Raw genomic sequence first — 21,259 nt, forward strand, 5'->3', positions numbered from 1 at the left:
ATGCAGCTGCTGTAAACATACAGGTGCAGCTTTTAGTGTGGGCACAAGGTTTTACTTATTTGGGTGAATGCCTAGGAGCATCCTAGAGTTTGCAATATACATTTACGATTACTTTCTATTAACAATATATGGCCTCATGTGTGATGCCAGTACCTTATAGCAGAGTATTCCCAATTCCTCCTTCTCTTTCCTTATAACATTTTTTTGGTCATTCATTTCATTTATCCATAAGCTATAATCACCTCATATATCATTATTATTATTATTTTGAACAAACTTATCTGTTAGGTCAATTAAGAATAAAAAACTAAAAGATTGTATTTTACCTTCATTTATTCCTTCTCTAATGCTCTTCTCATGTAGATCTAAGTTTCTGACCTATATCATTCCCTTCTTTCTGATTAACTTCCTTTAACATTTCGTGCAAGACAGAAACGGTGACAAACTACTGCTGACAAACTCCCTCAATTTTTCTTTGTCTGAGAATGTCTTTATTTCTCCTTTACTTTTAAAGGATAATTCCTTGGATACAGAATTCTTTGTTGTTTTTCATACAACACTAAATATTTCACTCTATTCTCTTTTTCTTGCATGATTTCTGAGAATTCCAGTATAATTCTTATACTTGTTTCTCCATAGGTATTTTTTCCCCCTTTTGGCTTCTTTTGAAATGATCTTTTTGTCTTTGATTTTCTGCAGTTTGAATAGGATATGCCTCAGTGTAGGGTTTTTTGTTGTTGTTGTTTGTTTGTTTTTAAATATTTTTCCTGGTTAGTGTTCTCTGACTCTGAAATTCCTGAATCTGTGATTTGGTGTCTGTCATTTATTCTGGAATATTCTCAGGTACGAAAACTTCAAATGTTTTTTTCTGTTCCTTTTCCCTTTTCCTCTCCTTCCGGTATTCCCATAATGCAGGGGTCCCCAACCCCCGGGCCAAAGACCGGTACCAGTTTGTGGCCTGTTAGGAACTGGGCCACATAGCAGGAGGTGAGTGGCGGGCGAGCGAGCGAAGCTTCATCTGCTGTCCCCCCATGCTCCGCATCGCTCTCATTACCGCCTGAACCGTCACCCCCCACCCCCTGTTCATGGAAAAATTGTCTTCCACGAAACTGGTTCCTGGTGCCAAAAAGGTTGGGGGAACTGCTGCATAAAGTATATGTTATACCTTTGTTCCCACAGTTCTTGCATATTCTGTTACGTTTTTATTTTTTCCTCTTTACTTTTTAGTTTGGGAAGTTTCTACTGACATTTCTTCAAGTTCACTGATTCTTTTCTTGGCCCTGTCCAGTCTACTGATGGACCCATCAAAGACATTCTTCATTTCTGTTACAGTGCTTTTAGATTCTAGCATTTTTTAAAAACATCTTTATTGGAGTATAATTGCTTTACAATGGTGTGTTAGTTTCTGCTTTATAACAAAGTGAATCAGCTATACGTATACATATATCCCCATATCTCCTCCCTCTTGCATCTCCCTCCCACCCTCCCTATCCCACCCCTCTAGGTGGTCACAAAGCACGGAGCTGATCTCCCTGTGCTATGTGGCTGCTTCCCACTATCTAGCATTTCTTTTGATTCTTGCTTAGAGTTTCCATCTCTCTGCTTGTATTACCCCCTTGTACTTAAAGGCTGTCTACTTTTTAAAAGCTCTTAGCATATTAATCATAATTATCTTAAATTCCTGGTCTGATAATTCTAAAATCTTTGCCATCTATAAATCTGGTTCTGATGGTTGGCTTATCTCTTCAGGCGGTTTTTTGCCTTTCAGCATGCCCTGTAATTTTTAATTGAAAATCATATATGATGTATTAGGTAAAAGGAATTGAGGAGATGACAGTGGTCTATGATGCAGGAAGCAGACCCTCACACAACACCAAATCTGCTGGAGCCTTCATCTTGGACTTCCCAGCCTCCAGAACTGTCAGGCATGATCTGCTGCTACAGGCAGTAGCACCATCTCTGATTACCAATAATAATAAGAAGGAGGAGAACTACAATCCTGCAGCCTGTGGAACAAAAACCACATTCACAGAAAGATAGACAAGATGAAAAGGCAGAGGGCTATGTACCAGATGAAGGAACAAAATAAAACCCCCAAAAGACAACTAAATGAAGTAGTGACAGGCAACCTTCCAGAAAAAGAATTCAGAATAATGATAGTGAAGATGATCCAGGACCTCAGAAAAAGAATGGAGGCAAAGATCAAGAAGATGCAAGAAATGTTTAACAAAGACCTAGAAGAATTAAAGAACAAACAGACAGATGAACAATACAATAACTGAAAGGAAAACTACACTAGAAGGAAACAATAGCAGAATAACTGAGGCAGAAGAATGGATAAGTGACCTGGAAGATAGAATGCTGGAATTCACTGCTGCAGGACAGAATAAAGAAAAAAGAATGAAAAGAAATGAACACAGCCTAAGAGAACTCTGGGACAACATTAAACACAACAACATTTGCATTATAAGGGGCCCAGAAGGAGAAGAGAGAGAGAAAGGACCAGAGAAAATATTTGAAGAGATTATAGTCAAAAACTTCCCAAACATGGGAAAGGAAATAGCCACCCAAGTCCAGGAAGTGCAGAGAGTCCCATACAGGATAAACCCAAGGAGAAACACTCTGAGACACATAGTAATCAAATTGGCAAAAATTAAAGACAAAGAAAAATTATTGAAAGCAGCAAGGGAAAAATGACAAATAACATACAAGGGAACTCCCATAAGGTTAACAGCTGATTTCTCAGCAGAAACTCTACAAGCCAGAAGGGAGTGGCATGATATACTTAAAGTGATGAAAGGGAAGAACCTACAACCAAGATTACTCTACCCAACAAGGATCTCATTCAGATTTGATGGAGAAATCATAAGCTTTACAGACAAGCAAAAGCTAAGAGAATACAGCACCACCAAACCAGCTCTACAACAAATGCTAAAGGAACTTCTCTAAGTGGGAAATACAAGAGAAGAAAAGACCTACAAAAACAAACCCAAAACAATTAAGAACATGGCAATAGGAACATACATATTGACAATTACCTTAAGCATGTATGGATTAACTACTCCAACCAAAAGACACAGGCTTGCTGAATGGATACAAAAACAAGACCCATATATATGCTGTGTACAAAAGACCCACTTCAGACCTAGGGACACATTCCGACTGAAAGTAAGGGAATGGAAAAAGATATTCCATGCAAGTGGAAATCAAAAGAAAGCTGGAGTAGCAATACTCATATCAGATAAAATAGACTTTAAAATAAAGAATGTTACAAGAGACAAGGAAGGACACTACATAATGATCAGGGGATCAATCCAAGAAGAAGATATAACAATTATAAATATATATGCACCCAACATAGGAGCACCTCAATACATAAGGCAACTGCTAACAGCTATAAAAGAGGAAATTGACAGTAACAAAATAATAGTGGGGGGGGACCTTGAAGATGGCGGAAGAGTAAGACACGGAGATCACCTTCCTCCCCACAGATACACCAGAAATACATCTACACGTGGAACAGCTCCTACAGAACACCTACTGAGCGCTGGCAGAAGACCTCAGACCTCCCAAAAGGCAAGAAACTCCCCACGTACCTGGGTAGGGCAAAAGGAAAAAAAAAAAAAGAAAAAACAGAGACAAAAGAATAGGGACGGCACCTGACCAGTGGGAGGGAGCTGTGAAGGAGGAAAAGTTTCCACACACTAGGAAGCCCCTTCGCGGGCGGAGACTGCGAGAGGCGGAGGGGGGAGCTTCGAAGCTGTGGAGGAGAGCGCAGCAACAGGGGTGCGGAGGGCAAAGCGGGGAGATTCCACCCGCCGGGGCGGGCGGGGCTGCGAGCTGAGGCTCGGGTTTCGGTTTGGTTTCGGACGGAGCGCAAGGAGAGGACTGGGGTTGGCGGCTTGAACATAGCCTGAAGGGGTTAGTGCACCACGGCTAGCCGGGAGGGAGTGCGGGGAAAAGTCTGCACCTGCCGAAGAGGCAAGAGACTTTATCTTCCCTCTTTGTTTCCTGGTACGCGAGGACAGGGGTTTAAGAGCGCTGCTTAAAGGAACTCCAGAGATGGGCGCGAGCCGCGGCTAAAAGCACGGACCCCAGAGACGGGCGGGAGACGCTAAGGCTGCTGCTGCTGCCACCAAGGGGCCTGTGTGCGAGCACAGGTCACTCTCCACACCCCTCTTCCGCGGAGCCTGGGCAGCCCGCCACTGCCAGGTTCCCGGGATCCAAGGACAACTTCCCCGGGAGAACGCACAGCGAGCCTCAGGCTGGTGCAACGTCACGCCGGCCTCTGCCGCCGCAACCCGCCCCGCACGCAGTGCCCCTCCCTCCCCGCCCCGGCCTAAGTGCACCAGAGCCCCCGAATCAGTGGCTCCTTTAACCCCGTCCTGTCTGAGCAAAAAACAGACGCCCTCCAGCGACCTACACGCAGAGGCAGGGCCAAATGCAAAGCTGAGCCCCTGTGAGCTGTGAGAACAAAGAAGAGAAAGGGAAATCTCTCCCAGCAGCCTCAGAAGCAGCGGATTAAAGCTCCACAATCAACTTGATGTACCCTGCATCTGTGGAATACATGAATAGACAACGAATCATCCCAAATTGAGGAGGTGGACTTTAGGAGCAAGATCTATGATTTTTTTCCCTTTTCCTCTTTTTGTGAATGTGTATGTGTATGCTTCTGTGTGAGATCTTGTCTGTATAGTCTTGCTTCCACCATTTGTCCTAGGGTTCTATCCGTCCATGGTTTTTTTTTAAATTTTTTTTCTTAATAATCAATTTTAATTTTAATAACCTTATTATACTTTACCTTCGTTCTTTCTTTCTTTCTTTCTTTCCTTCCTTCCTTCCCTCCTTTAGACAACGAATCATCCCAAATTGAGGAGGTGGTCTCTGAGAGCAAGATTTATGATTTTTCCTCCTTTACCTCTTTTTGTGAGGGTGTATGTGTATGCTTCTGTGTAAGCTTTTGTCTGTATAGCTTTGCTTCCAACATTTGTCCTAAGTTTCTATCCGTCCCTTGTTTTTTTCTAAATATTTTTTAATTCAATAACTTTATTATACTTTATTTTATTTTTACTGTATCTTCTTTCCTTCTGTCTTTTTTCCTTCTTTCCCTCTTTCCTTCCTTCCTCCCTCCCTCCCTCCCTCCTTTCTTTCCTTCTCGCCTCTTTCCTTCTTTCTTTCTTTCTTTTTCTTCCTTACTTCCTTCCTTCCCTCCTTTCCTTCTTTGTTTTCTCATACTTCTACTAATTCTCTCTACTTTTTCTCCCTTTCATTCTGAGCCGTGTGGATGAAAGCCTCTTGGTGCTCCAGCCAGGAGTCAGGGCTCTGCCTCTGAGGTAGGAGAGCCAACTTCAGGACACTGGTCAACAAGAGACCTCCCAGCTCCACATAATATCAAACGGCGAAAATCTCCCAGAGACCTCCATCTTAACACCAGCACCCAGCTTCACTCAACGACCAGCAAGCTACAGTGCTGGACAACCTATGCCAAACAACTAGCAAAACAGTACCACAACCCCACCCATGAGCAGAGAGGCTGCCTAAAATCATAATAAGGCCACAGACACCCCAAAACACACGACCAGGCGTGAAACTGCCCATCAGAAAGACAAGATCCAGCCTCATCCACCAGAACACAGGCACTAGTCCCCTCCACCAGGAAGCCTACACAACCCACTGAACCAACCTTAGCCACTGGAGACAGACATCAAAAACAGCGGGAACTACGAACCTGCAGTCTGCAAAAAGGAGACCCCAAACACAGTAAGATAAGCAAAATGAGAAGACAGAAAAACACACAGCAGATAAAGGAGCAAGATAAAAATGCAGCAGACCTAACAAATGAAGAGGAAATAGGCAGTCTACCTGAAAAAGAATTCAGAATAATGATAGTAAGGATGATCCGAAATCTTGGAAATAGAATGGACAAAATGCAAGAAACAGTTAACAAGGACCTGGAAGAAATAAAGATGAAACAAGCAACGATGAACAACACAATAAATGAAATTAAAAGTACTCTAGATGGGATCAATAGCAGAATAACTGAGGCAGAAGAACGGATAAGTGACCTGGAAGATAAAATAGTGGAAATAACTACTGCAGAGCAGAATAAAGAAAAAAGAATGAAAAGAACTGAGGACAGTCTCAGAGACTTCTGGGGCAACATTAAATGCACCAACATTCGAGTTATAGGGGTTCCAGAAGAAGAAGCGAAAAAGACAGGGACTGAGAAAATATTTGAAGAGATTATAGTTGAAAACTTCCCTAATATGGGAAAGGAAATAGTTAATCAAGTCCAGGAAGCACAGAGAGTCCCATACAGGATAAATCCAAGGAGAAATACGCCAAGACACATATTAATCAAACTGTCAAAAATAAATACAAAGAAAGCATATTAAAAGCAGCAAGGGAAAAACAACAAATAACACACAAGGGAATCCCCATAAGGTTAACAGCTGATCTCTCAGCAGAAACCCTACAAGCCAGACGGGAGTGGCAGGACATACTGAAAGTGATGAAGGAGAAAAACCTGCAACGAAGACTACTCTACCCAGCAAGGATCTCATTCAGATTTGATGGAGAAATTAAAACCTTTACAGACAAGCAAAAGCTGAGAGAGTTCAGCACCACCAAACCAGCTTTACAACAAATGCTAAAGGAACTTCTCTAGACAAGAAACACAAGAGAAGGAAAAGACCTATGATAACGAACCCAAAATAATTTAGAAAATGGGAATAAGAACATACATATCGATAATTACCTTAAATGTAAATGGACTAAATGCTCCCACCAAAAGACACAGATTGGCTGAATGGATACAAAAACAAGACCCATATATATGCTGCCTACAAGAGACCCACTTCAGACCTAGAGACACATACAGACTGAAAGTAAGGGGATGGAAAAAGATATTCCATGCAAATGGAAACCAAAAGAAAGCTGGAGTAACAATTCTCATATCAGACAAAATAGACTTTAAAATAAGGACTATTAAAAGAGACAAAGAAGGACACTACATAATGATCAAGGGATCGATCCAAGAAGAAGATATAGCAATTGTAAATATTTATGCACCCAACATAGGAGCACCTCAATACATAAGGTAAATACCAACAACCATAAAAGGGGAAATCGACAGTAACACATTCATAGTAGGGGACTTTAACACCCCACTTTCACCCATGGACAGATCATCCAAAATGAAAATAAATAAGGAAACACAAGCTTTAAATGATACATTAAACAAGATGGACTTAATTGATATTTATAGGACACTCCATCCAAAAACAACAGAATACACATTTTTCTCAAGTGCTCATGGAACATTCTCCAGGATAGATCATATCTTGGGTCACAAATCAAGCCTTGGTAAATTTAAGAAAATTGAAATTGTATCAAGTATCTTTCCGACCACAATGCCATGAGACTAGATATCAATTACAGGAAAAGATCTGTAAAAAATACAAACACATGGAGGCTAAACAATACACTACTTAATAATGAAGTGATCACTGAAGAAATCAAAAAATACCTAGAAACAAATGACAATGGAGACACAACGACCCAAAACCTGTGGGATGCATGAAAAGAAGTTTTAAGGGGGAAGTTTATAGCAATACAAGCCTACCTTAAGAAGCAGGAAACATCTCGAATAAACAACCTAACCTTGCACCTCAAGCAATTAGAGAAAGAAGAACAAAAAAACCCAAAGCTAGCAGAAGGAAAGAAATCATAAAAATCAGATCAGAAATAAATGAAAAAGAAATGAAGGAAACAATAGCAAAGATCAATAAAACTAAAAGGTGGTTCTTTGAGAAGATGAACAAAATAGATAAACCACTAGCCAGACTCATCAAGAAAAAAAGGGAGAAGACTCAAATCAATAGAATAAGAAATGAAAAAGGAGAAGTAGCAACTGACACTGCAGAAATAAAAAAGATCATGAGAGATTACTACAAGCAACTCTATGCCAATAAAATGGAAAACCTGGAAGAAATGGACACATTCTTAGAAAGGCACAACCTGCCAAGACTGAATCAGGAAGAAGTAGAAAATATGAACAGACCAATCACAAGCACTGAAATTGAAACTGTGATTAAATATCTTCCAACAAACAGAAGCCCAGGACAAGATGGCTTCACAGGCGAATTCTATCGAACATTTAGAGAAGAGCTAACACCTATCCTTCTCAAACTCTTCCAAAATATAGCAGAGGCAGGAACACTCCCAAATTCCTTCTACGAGGCCACCATCACCTTGATACCAAAACCATACAAGGATGTCACAAAGAAAGAAAACTACAGGCCAATATCACTGATGAACATAGATGCAAAAATCCTCAACAAAATACTAGAAAACAGAATCCAACAGCACATTAAAAGGATCATACACCATGATCAAGTGGGATTTATTCCAGGAATGCAAGGATTCTTCAATATATGCAATTCTATCAATGTGATAAACCATATTAACAAATTGAAGGAGGAAAACCATATGATCATCTCAATAGATGCAGAGAAAGCTTTTGACAAAATGCAACACCAATTTATGATAAAAACCCTACAGAAAGTAGGCATAGAGGGAACTTTCCTCAACATAATAAAGGCCATATATGACAAGCCCACAGCCAACATCATCCTCAATGGTGAAAAACTGAAAGCATTTCCACTAAGATCAGGAACAAGACAAGGTTGCCCACTCTCACCACTCTTATTCAACATAGTTTTGGAAGTTTTAGCCACAGCAATCAGAGAAGAAAAGGAAATAAAAGGAATCCAAATCGGAAAAGAAGTAAAGCTGTCACTGTTTGCAGGTGACATGATACTATACATAGAGTACCCTAAAGATGCTACCAGAAAACTACTAGAGCTAATCAATGAATTTGGTAAAGTAGCAGGATACAAAATTAATGCACAGAAATCTCTGGCATTCCTATACACTAATGATGAAAAATCTGACATTGAAATCAAGAAAACACTCCCATTTACCATTGCAACAAGAAGAATAAAATATCTAGGAATAAACCTACCTAAGGAGAAAAAAGACCTGTATGCAGAAAATTATAAGACACTGATGAAAGAAATTAAAGATGATATAAATAGATGGAGACATATATCATGTTCTTGGATTGGAAGAATCAACATTGTGAAAATGACTCTACTACCCAAAGCAATCTACAGATTCAATGCAATCCCTATCAAACTACCACTGGCATTTTTCACAGAACTAGAACAAAAAATTTCACAATTTGTATGGAAACACAAAAGACCCCGAATAACCAAAGCAATCTTGAGAACGAAAAAAGGAGCTGGAGGAATCAGGCTCCCTGACTTCAGACTATACTACAAAGCTACAGTAATCAAGACAGTATGGTACTGGCACAAAAACAGAAAGATAGGTCAATGGAACAGGATAGAAAGCCAAGAGATAAACCCACGCACATATGGACCCCTTATCTTTGATAAAGGTGGCAGGAATGTACAATGGAGAAAGGACAGCCTCTTCAATAAGTGGTGCTGGGAAAACTGGACAGGTACATGTAAAAGTATGAGATTAGATCACTCCCTAACACCATACACAAAAATAAGCTCAAAATGGATTAAAGACCTAAATGTAAGGACAGACACTATCAAACTCTTAGAGGAAAACATAGGCAGAACACTCTATGACATAAATCACAGCAAGATCCTTTCTGACCCACCTCCTCAAGTATTGGAAATAAAAACAAAAATAAACAAATGGGACCTAATGAAACTTCAAAGCTTTTGCACAGCAAAGGAAACCATAAACAAGACCAAAAGACAACCCTTAGAATGGGAGAAAATATTTGCAAATGAAGCAACCGACAAAGGATTAATCTCCAAAATGTACAAGCAGCTCATGCAGCTCAATAACAAAAAAAACAAACAACCCAATCCATAAATGGGCAGAAGACCTAAATACACATTTCTCCAAAGAAGATCTACAGACTGCCAACAAACACGTGAAAGAATGCTCAACATCATTAGTCATTAGAGAAATGCAAATCAAAACTACAATGAGATATCATTGCATACCAGTCAGAATGGCCATCATCAAAAAATCTAGGAACAATAAATGTTGGAGAGGGTGTGGAGAAAAGGGAACACTCTTGCACTGCTGGTGGGAATGTGAATTGGTTCAGCCACTATGGAGAACAGTATGGAGGTTCCTTAAAAAACTACAAATAGAACTACCATATGACCCAGCAATCCCACTACTGGGCATATACCCTGAGAAAACCGAAATTCAAAAAGAGTCGTGTACCAAAATGTTCATTGCAGCTCTATTTACAATAGCCCGGAGATGGAAACAACCTAAGTGCCCATCATCGGATGAATGGATAAAGAAGTTGTGGCACATATATACATTGGAATATTACTCAGCTATAAAAAGAAACGAAATTGAGTTATTTGTAATGAGGTGGAAAGACCTAGCATCTGTCATACAGAGTGAAGTAAGTCAGAAAGAAAAAGACAAATACCGTATGCTAACACATATATATGGAATTTAAAAAAATGTCATGAAGAACCTAGGGGTAAGACAGGAATAAAGTCGCAGACCTACTGGAGAACGGACTTGAGGATATGGGGAGGAGGAAGGGTGAGTTGTGACAGAGCGAGAGAGAGTCATGGACATATACACACTACCAAACGTAAGGTAGATAGCTAGTGGGAAGCAGCCGCATGGCACAGGGATATTGTCTCGGTGCTTTGTGACAGCCTGGAGGGGTGGGATAGGGAGGGTGGGAGGGAGGGAGACACAAGAGTGAAGACATATGGGAACATATGTATATGTATAACTGATTCACTTTGTTATAAAGCAGAAACTAACACACCATTGTAAAGCAATTATACCCTAATAAAGATGTTTAAAAAAAATAGTAGTGGGGAACTTTAACGCCTCACTTACACCAATGGACAGATCATGCAAAATGAATATAAATAAGGAAACAGAAGCTTTAAATTACACAATAGACCAGATAGATTTAATTGATATTTATAGAAAATTCCATCCAAGCACAGCAGATTACACTTTCTTCTCAAGTGTGCACAGAGTATTCTCCAGGATAGATCACATCTAGGGTCTCAAATCAAGCCTCAGTAAATTTAAGAAAATTGAAGTCATATCAAGCATCTTTTCTGATAACGCTATGAGATTAGAATCAATTACAGGGAAAAAAACACAAACTCATGGAGGCTAAACAGTACATTACTAAATAATCAAGAGATCACTGAAGAAATCAAAGAGGAAATCAAAAAATACCTAGAGACAAATAACAATGAAAACACGACGATCCAAAACCTATGGTATGCAGCAAAAGCAGTTCTAAGAGGGAAGTTTATAGCAATACAAGCCTACCTCAAGAAACAAGAAAAATCTCAAATAAACAATCAAACCTTACACCTTGAGGAACTAGAGAAAGAACAAACAAAACCCAAAGTTAGCAGAAGGAAAGAAATCATAAAGATCAGAGCAGAAATAAATGAAATAGAAACAAAGAAAACAATAGCAAAGATCAATAACTCTAAAAGCTGGTTCTTGGAGAAGATAAACAAAACTGATAAACCATTAGCCAGACTCATCAAGAAAAAGAGGGAGAGGACTCAAATCAATAAAATTAGAAATGAAAAAGTACAAGTTACAACAGGCACCACAGAAATACGAAGCATCCTAAGAGACTACTACAAGCAACTCTACGCCAATAAAATGGACAACCTGGAAGAAATGGACAAATTCTTAGAAAGGTATAAGCTTCCAAGACTGAACCTGGAAGAAATAAAATATATGAACAGACCAATCACAAGTAATGAAATGGATTAAAGATTAAAAATCTTCCAACAAACAAAAGTCCAGGACCAGATGGCTTCACAGGTGAATTCTATCAAACATTTAGAGAAGAGCTAACACCCATTCTTCTCAAACTCTTCCAAAAATTGTGGAGGAAGGAATACTCCCAAACTCATTCTATGAGGCCACCATCACCCTGATCCGAAAACCAGGCTAAGATACTACAAAAAAAGAAAATTACAGACCAATATCACTGATGAGTATAGATACAAAAATCCTCAACAAAATACTAGGAAACAGAATCCAACAACATATTAAAAGGATCATACACAATGATCAAGGGGGATTTATCCCAGGGATGTAAGGATTCTTCAATATTCACAAATCAATCAATGTGATACACCATATTAACAAATTGAAGAATAAAAACCATATGATCATCTCTATAGATGCAGAAAAAGCTTTTGAGAAAATTCAACACCCATTTATGATAAAAACTCTCCAGAAAGTGGGCATCGAGGGAACCTACCTCAACGTAATAAAGGCCATATATGGCAAACCCACAGCAAACATCATTCTCAATGGTGAAAAACTGAAAGCATTTCCTCTAAGATCAGGAACAAGACAAGGATGTCCACTCTTGCCACTATATTATTCAACATAGTTTTGGAAGTCCTAGCCACGGCATCAGAGAAGAAAAAGAAATAAAAAGAATACAAATTGGAAAAGAAGAAGTAAAACTCTCACTGTTTGCAGATGACATGGTACTATACATAGAGCATCTGAAAGATGCCACCAGAAATCTACTAGAGCTAATCAATGAATTTGGTAAAGTTCCAGGATACAAAATTAATGCACAGAAATCTCTTGCATTCCTATACACTAATGATGAAAAATCAGAAAGAGAAATTAAGGAAACACTCCCATTTACTATTGAAACAAAATGAATAAAATACCTAGGAATAAACCTACCTAGGGAGACAAAAGACCTGTATGCAGAAAACTATAAGACACTGATGAAAGAAATTAAAGATGATACCAACAGATGGAGAGATATACCATGTTCTTGGATTGGAAGAATCAACATTGTGAAAATGACTATACTACACAAAGCAATCTACAGATTCAATGCAATCCCTATCAAATAACCAATGGCAGTTTTTACAGAACTAGAACAAAAAATCTTAAAAGTTGTATGGAGACACAAAAGACCCCGAATAGCCAAAGCGGTCTTGAGGGAAAAAAATGGAGCTGGAGGAATCAGACTCCTTGACTTCAGACTATACTACAAAGCTACAGTAATCAAGACAATATGGTACTGGCAGAAAAACAGAAACATAGATCAATGGAACAAGATAGAAAGCTGAGAGATAAACCCACTCACCTATGGTCAACTAATCTATGACAAAGGAGGCAAGGATATACAATGGAGAAAAGACAGCCTGTTCAATAAGTGGTGCTGGGAAAACTGGACAGCTACATGTAAAAGAATGAAATTAGAACACTCCCTAACACCATACACAAAAATAAACTCAAAATGGATTAGAGACCTAAATGTAAGGACAGACACTATCAAACTCTTAGAGGAAAACATAGGAAGAACACTCTTTGACATAAATCACAGCAAGATCTTTTTTGATCCACCTCCTAGAGTAACGGAAATAAAAACAAAAATAAACAAATGGGATCTAATGTAACTTAAAAGGTTTTGCACAGCAAAGGAAAATACAAACAAGACGAAAAGACAACTTTCAGAATGGGGCCAGGGGAGAAAATATTTGCAAACGAATCAATGGACAAAGGATTAATCTCCAAAATATATAAACAACCCATGCAGCTCAATATTAAAAAAACAAACAACCCAATCCAAAAATGGGCAGAAGACCTAAGTAGACAGTTCTCCAAAGAAGACCTACAGATGGCCAAGAAGCACATGAAAAGCTGCTCCATATCACTAATTATTAGAGAAATACAAATCAAAACTACAATGAGGTATCACCTCACACCAGTTAGAATGGGCATCATCAGAATATCTACAAACAACAAATGCTGGAGAGGGTGTGGAGAATAGCGTACCCTCTTGCACTTGCATTGGTGGGAATGTAAATTGATACAGCCACTATGGAGAACAGTATGGAGGTTCCTTAAAAGACGAAAAATACAATTACCATATGATCCAGCAATCCCACTACTGGGCATATACTCAGAGAAAACCGTAATTCGAAAAGACACATGTACCCCAATGTTCATTGCAGCCCTATTTACAATAGCCAGGACGTGGAAGCAACCTAAACGTCCATCAACAGAGGAATGCATAGAGAAGATGTGGTACATATATACAATGGAACATTACTCAGCCATAAAAAGGAATGAAATTGGGACATTTGTAGAGACGTGGATGGATCTAGAGACTGTCATACAGAGTGAAGTAAGTCAGAAAGAGAAAAACAAATATCATATATTAACAAATATATGTGGAACCTAGAAGAATGGTACAGATGAACTGGTTTGCAGATCAGAAATTGATACACTGATGTAGAGAACAAACGTATGGACAGCAAGTGGGGAAAACGGCGGGGTGGTGGGGGTGGGGGTGGGATGAATTGGGTGATTGGGATTGACATGTATACACTGATGTGTATAAAATTGATGACTAATAAGAACCTGCTGTACAAAAAAGAAAATAAAATTAAAGAAATTTTTTAAAAAAAGAAATAAAAGGAATTGAGGTGCAGGCCTTTAGTGTGAGGTTTTATTTGTGTCTGGCTAGGAGTTAGGCCATGTTCATTTTTTATGGTAGCTGTAGCTGTTCCTTGCCAGTCAATCTCCCCACCTCTACTCCCCACCCTTTGGGCAAACACTGTTCTGATTTTATCATCATAGGTTAGTTTTGCTATCCTTGAACTTCATGAAAAGAACCATATAGGACATACTCTTTTATGTCTGAATACTTTTGTTAACATAATGTTTTTGAGAGTCATCTATGTTGTACGTATTGCTTTTTATTACTAAACGATCAATATTCTATTGTATGAATACACCATAATTTGTTTATTCAGTCTCTTGTCGATTGACTATTTGGGTGGTTTCTTCTTCTTTTTCTTTTTTTTCTTTTGGCTACCATGAATAAAACTTCTGAGATTGCATTCCCTGGAAAACAGATTCTGAATTGAAGAATTTTCTGCATAAAGGTTTCAACAGGTGTTCTTGGGATCAGCTCTCCTAGGGGAGTAACAGAGGCAGGATTGGGTGGAAGGAGAAATTGAACTGCAACACAACTGAAGCTGGGATGCCCCTCAAGAGTTGCCCTCTGTATTAGTTATCTATTGCTGCAGAAGAAATCATCCCAAAATTTAGTGGCTTAAAACAACCATGATCATTTATTATCTTTCTGAGTTCAGAATTTGGAAGCAGCATGCCTGGGTAGTTCTGGATTAGGATCTCTCATAAAGTTGCCCGCAGATGGTGGCTGGAGCTGGGGTCATCTTAAATGCTTCTTCACCCATGTGTGGTGCCTGGGCTGGGAAGACTCAAAAAGCTGAAACAGCTGAAGCTCCTCAGCCTTCTCTATCTCTGTGTAGTTTCTCCCCTTGGTATCTCCAGCGTGGAGGCTTCAGAGTAGCCAGGTTTCTTAAATGTCTCCTGTAGGCTCAAGTCTTCTAAAGCATCTGTCCTGAGTGAGAGAGAGCTAGGTGGAAGCCAAATCACCTTTTATGATCCAGCCTGGAAGTCACACAACACATTTCTTTCACACTATTAGTCAAGACAGATACAAAAATCCACATGATTCACGGAAAGAACATAAACCTACCTCTCAGTGGAGAAGTATCATCATTATAGGAAGAGTGAGTGAGATGGAATACATAGTACAGCTATCTTTGGAAAATATATTCTTTGAGGTATTGAGGCTGTGGGTTGAGCCTTTATTCCCTGGTATTGACTAGTCATAGTGTGTGTCATGAGGCTCTTGGGTAAGCTGACTCTCTTCAATTGAGGGCAATTTCTAGAAAAGGATTCAGCTGTTTTCTCAGTTGCCAACATCCCCCAAGGCTGGAGGAATGGGTGCTTCAGTCCTAAAGAGGAGGATCCAGGTGGCATACGATAGCATCCACTGCAGGTAATAGAAACATTCAAGTATCTTTGTGGACATATATTTCCACTTATTTTGCATATCTATCTAGATGTGGAATTTCTGTCATAGGTAGGTGTATCTTTAGCCTTATGATACTACCAAACATCTTTCCAAAATGGTTGTACCATTTGAAATTCTCAGCAGCAATTTGCTAGAGTTCCAGTTGTTTCACATCCTTAACAACATTTGGCATCGTCTGTTTTTTAATTTCAGCTGTTCTAGTTGGGTGTGAAATGATATTTCATTGTGGTTTTAACTTGCGTTTCTCTGATGACTAATATGCTGATCATTTTCGTGTGCTTAGTGCCCTTCCATATATCTTTTTTTATGGACTGTGTATTCAAATCTTTTGTCCATTTAAAAAAGTGCGTTGTTTGTATTCTTATTAGTAATGTGCACTCTTTACAATTTACAAATTACAATCCTAATTTAAAGTTATAGAAACACTTCCTTTGTCAGAAAAGTACTGCAAATATTTTCTCCCGGTCTGTGGCTTCCATTTTTATTTTCTTAACGGTGTCTTTTGCTGAGCAGTTTTTAGTTTTAAGTACAATTTATCAATTTTTTTCTTTTATGTTTCGTGCTTTTTGTGTCCTCTTTAAAAAAATTTTTGTCTTTCCCAAAGTTGCAAAGATATTCTCCTGTTTTCTCAGAGAAGCTTTGTAGTTTTAACTATTGCTTTTGGGTCTCTGGTCCATCTCAAATTGAGTTTTGAGTCCATTTGTTGAAACATTTTTCCTTTTCCAACTGAATTGCCTTGTAATCTTTTTAAAGAATCAACTGACTATATATGTTTTTTCTATTTCTAAGCTCTTTATTCTATTTCATTGGTATATCTGGCTGTCTTTATGATGATCTCATAATGTTTTGATTGCTATGGCTGTATAGTAATTCATAAAATTAGTAATGTCAGTCACCCAACTCTGTTTTTCTTTTACTTTTTAAAAAAATTTTTATTGGAGTATAGTTGATTTACAATGTTGTATTAGTTTCAGGTGTACAGCAAAGTGAATCAGTTATACATATACATATATCCACTCCTTTTTTAGATTCTTTTCCCATATAGGCCATTACAGAGTATTGAGTAGAGTTCCCTGTTTATTTTGGCTTTTCCAGGTCTCTTACATTTCAATAACACTTTAAGATCAGTTTGTCAATTTCTACAAAAAAGTTCTTTTGTTTTTGGATTTTGGCCTTATCAATTTGGGGAAAATATACACCTTAACAACTTTGAGTCTTTCATACATACATGGTATATATTTCCAATTGTTTAGATCTTTTAAAATTTCTTTCACTAATGAGATCTTACACACATTTTGTTAAATTTATTTCCCAAAATTTTATAATTTTTAAGCTAATTTAAATGGAAATTATTTAATAATTTTATTTCCCAATTATTTGATGCTAGCATATGGAAATAAATATAATTTTGTTTATTTTGTATCATGAAACCTTGCTAAATTTACTATTACTTCTAGCAGCTTTTTTTGAGACACCTTAGGATTTTCTATGTATTTGATGATGTCATCTGCAACAGAAGATAGTTTTATTTCTCCCTTTCTTTATGCTTTTTATTTCTTTTTCTTACCTATAACACTGGTCAGCATTTTCAGCACAATGTTGAGTAAAAGTGGTTACAGCAGTTATGTTAAACTCTTTTCTGTCAGTCTTAGGGGGGAAAGCATTCAATATTACACTATTAAGTATGATGTTAGTGGTAGGGTCTTCATAGATGATTTTTATCAGTTTGAAGAAGTTCCCTTTTATTCCTTATTTGCTGAGAGTTTAAAAAATATGTTGGATGCTTTTTCCCCTTTATTGAAATGATTTTTGAATTTATGATTATTGAAATGATCATATGGTCTTCCCCCTTTAATTTGGCATATGGTGAATTAAATACTTAATTTTCTATTGTTAAACCAACTTTGCACTCCTGGTATAAATCTCACTTTGTCATGATGGATTGTCAGTTTTATATATTGCTGGATTTGATTTGCTACTATTTCAAAAAGGTTTTTGCATCTGTGTAAATGAGGTTTATTGGTCTGTAATTTTCTTTTCTTATAATGTTTTTGTCAGATTTTGGTATGAGGGCTATCCTGGCATTATAAAATCATTTGGGAAGTTTCTCCCTTTCTCTATTTTCTAAAAGAGTTTATACAAGATTGGTATTATTTATTCCCTAATTCATCAGTAAAACTGTCTGGGCTGGTAGTTGGTTGCTTTCAGTATTTTCTCCTTATTTTTGAGTTTTAGCAGTTCAACCATGATGTGTCTAAGTGTGGTTTTCCCTGCATTTATTTTGCTTGAGCTTTACTGCGCTTCTTGTACCAAGTTTGAGAATTTTTGCCCATTATTCCTTCAGATATTTTATCTGCCCTATTCCTTCTCTTCTCCCTTTCTGGGACTCCATTTGCTTATAGGTTAGACTCTTTGATATTGTCCCACATGTCCCAGAACCTCTGTTTATTTTTTTAAGTCTTTTTTTTCCTTCAAATTTTAGGGGAATTTACACCCAGACTTTGAGTCTCCCTTCTATATGGCTCCCTCCTTTCCGGGATATCTCCCTTCAATTTCCAGTTGTGTGGTAGCCCCAGACTGTCTCCTTTTATACCTCGACCCATTAAGACTGTAGCTTTAGGCTGGTGTTTCAGGCACTCCTGCTATACAGACTGGGTAGTGCTCTTAGTGGAGAGACTGTATAAACTTGGAATAGCCTTCAGTTTCTCTCTGCTTTTTATTGCTGTCCAATGTCCTCAAGTAGTTAGTTTTAAATTTTTGTCCAGTGTTTAAAATTGTCATCTGGGGGAGGGTTAATATGGTACAATCTACTCCATCATTATTGGAACTGGAACTCTGCTTCCTGTATTCATAAGGTTAGTTAATTTGTTCACCATCTACGCTGTCTTTCAATTTAGAGTCCCCAGTGTCCCCAATGTCCTCAGCTCAAAATAACCAGTCACTAGATCCAAACAGTCGAGTCTCAGGTATGCTCCTGAGTTGATTGACACCTGACTTCCTTAGAGCCACTGTTTTAGATCAGGTTCTCATTTAGCTAGCAGGTCTTCTTTGCCTCCCAGCCTCAGTCACTTCCCGTATTGCTTGAGATATCTTCCTAAAAAATATTCCTTACTATGTTACTTCCTTGTTTTAAGACCCCTCTAGGCTGCTGCAGGGTTAAATCTTTTCAGCTTGTTCTATAAAGCTGCTCACAATGCAGCTTATGTCCTGCTTGTTCTATAAAGCTGCTCACAGTGCAGCTTATGTCCTGCTGTTGATCCACGTAGAACCAACGCTCCTGATATGTTAAGCTTTTCTCTGTTCTTGGACACATCAGAACTTTCCATGTTTTTGAATTTTTGCTGTTTGTATCCTGCCTACATTTTATCTGACTTCTTTATTTTTTTTAATTTTATTTTTATTTATTTTTTTCACACACACACACTGTATTTTATTTTTACAAGAGATAAATAAACTGACACCAAGCATTGTAAATGTATGACCACAACAAAAGCAACAATGATTGCAATTACCAAACATGAAACACACTCATACTATGTCATAATATTGACATTCAGTCCAGTAATCCTCCACTGTAACAGCTTCTTTACTTTGCAGTGAAAATTGATTTGTATATTTTTTGCCTCTGAGTCCTTGTGGGATTTTTTTTTTATTCAAACAGAAAGTCACAAAAATTATAATCATCCTCATTATCTGACTTCTTTAGATTTAGTCTTAAAATCTGATGCTAACACCACCTCTTCTGAAAAGTCTTCTCTGGATGGGTTACCTCTGTCCTCAACATCTCTCTTCTATATTCTTATAGCACTTATAGATCTGCATATTGACATGGTTCATCTATATCTATCTATCTAGTCTATATACATCATCTATATAATCTGTTTCCTTCAGTAGATTCTAATCTCCTTGGTCAAGGTGTCATATCTTTCAAATATGGTTTTTTCATATCCATAACATCTAGTAAGCATTGTATACCCTGTGTAGATTCTCAGTGTATATATTTTTTGATGATCTTACAAAGAATATTTTTCAGCAGTGATATTCAAAATAATGGTTTTACATATAGAAATTAAAGGCCACAGACCCCAAAAGAGAAACTAATCAGCCAGTTCATATACTATTCTGTTATTTATTGTTTCTTTAGGAACATTTGCCCCACATCTAGCACCCCTATAGAGTTCTGCAAGAATGGTGGAACCTGGGAAAATGGCAGATGCATTTGTCCAGAAGAGTGGAAAGGACGGAGATGTACAATCAGTAAGTTACTTGGGATAATACTAGGGTGTGAGATTTAGGTGACTCTTGTGTTTATAAGGACAGCAGCAAAGCTTCTTGAAGCTTCTGTTAATGACTGTAGTAACAATGGGCATAATGATGATGGACTTAAGATGTGTTTATTAGCTCAATAGTAAAAGCTGAGTTTTCTTGTGCTATTTACCTGTATGTTCAGTACACCTCATTTCTTTCCCAACTGTTAAGTTTCTCTGTAAAACTCAGTTACTTTTCTTTCTGACTTCAGTGTCTACTATAGAGCAATGGGTAATATGGTTTTCTCAGCTCCTTTCAATTGGTGATACGCCATATTACCCCATTTCAAATATCATAATTCTAACATACTTAACTTTTCTGAAATCAAGAGGCATCTTCTCATCCAAGTATATACTTAGATGAAGTGTTTGTTTTTTCTTCCTTTCTCTTGGAGAGATGTTATTAAATTAGTGGCTTGACTTCGGTCAATGGTATCTCAGAATCAAAGTTCAAAGCCACTTCTTGATCTGCAGTGTGCTTCCCAACACTCTACACACTTCATGCTGCCTACTTAAGATTCAGAGCCCTAGAAGCTCACTCCTATAATTACCTACCCTCCAATCAGCCAGTGTATCCCACATACTCCATGACTTTAGCTTTTTGTTTAACCCACACCCTCATGATGCCCTTTGCCACTGTAGGCTCTATATCTTTGATTTTCAAGATTTCAACTAATCTGATACACTATCCTTTCTGATGTGTTAGTGATCACATCCCACCTCGACTGAGTTATATATTGTGCACATTTTAACTGGAACCTGTAATCGAACATACTAGTTATTGTAATGGTAGTAACTTAACTAGATAACAAAGTATGTAGTTCCTGGCTGGTCAGTGAGTCCTATAAGCCTTCTATTACCCTTCGAATTACACCAGAGAGGTTTTGAACTTTGACTTTTATCTGGTTTGAAATTTGAGAAAGAAAAGTGAAAATTTATAATGAAAATTTTTTGATTAATGATGAAGAATATTTTTTCTTTCCCTTATAGTTAA

Source organism: Aethalodelphis obliquidens, unplaced genomic scaffold (assembly GCF_003676395.1).
Source record: "Aethalodelphis obliquidens isolate GAN/ISIS:26980383/991018 unplaced genomic scaffold, ASM367639v1 scaffold1, whole genome shotgun sequence".
Lineage (NCBI taxonomy): Eukaryota > Metazoa > Chordata > Mammalia > Artiodactyla > Delphinidae > Aethalodelphis > Aethalodelphis obliquidens.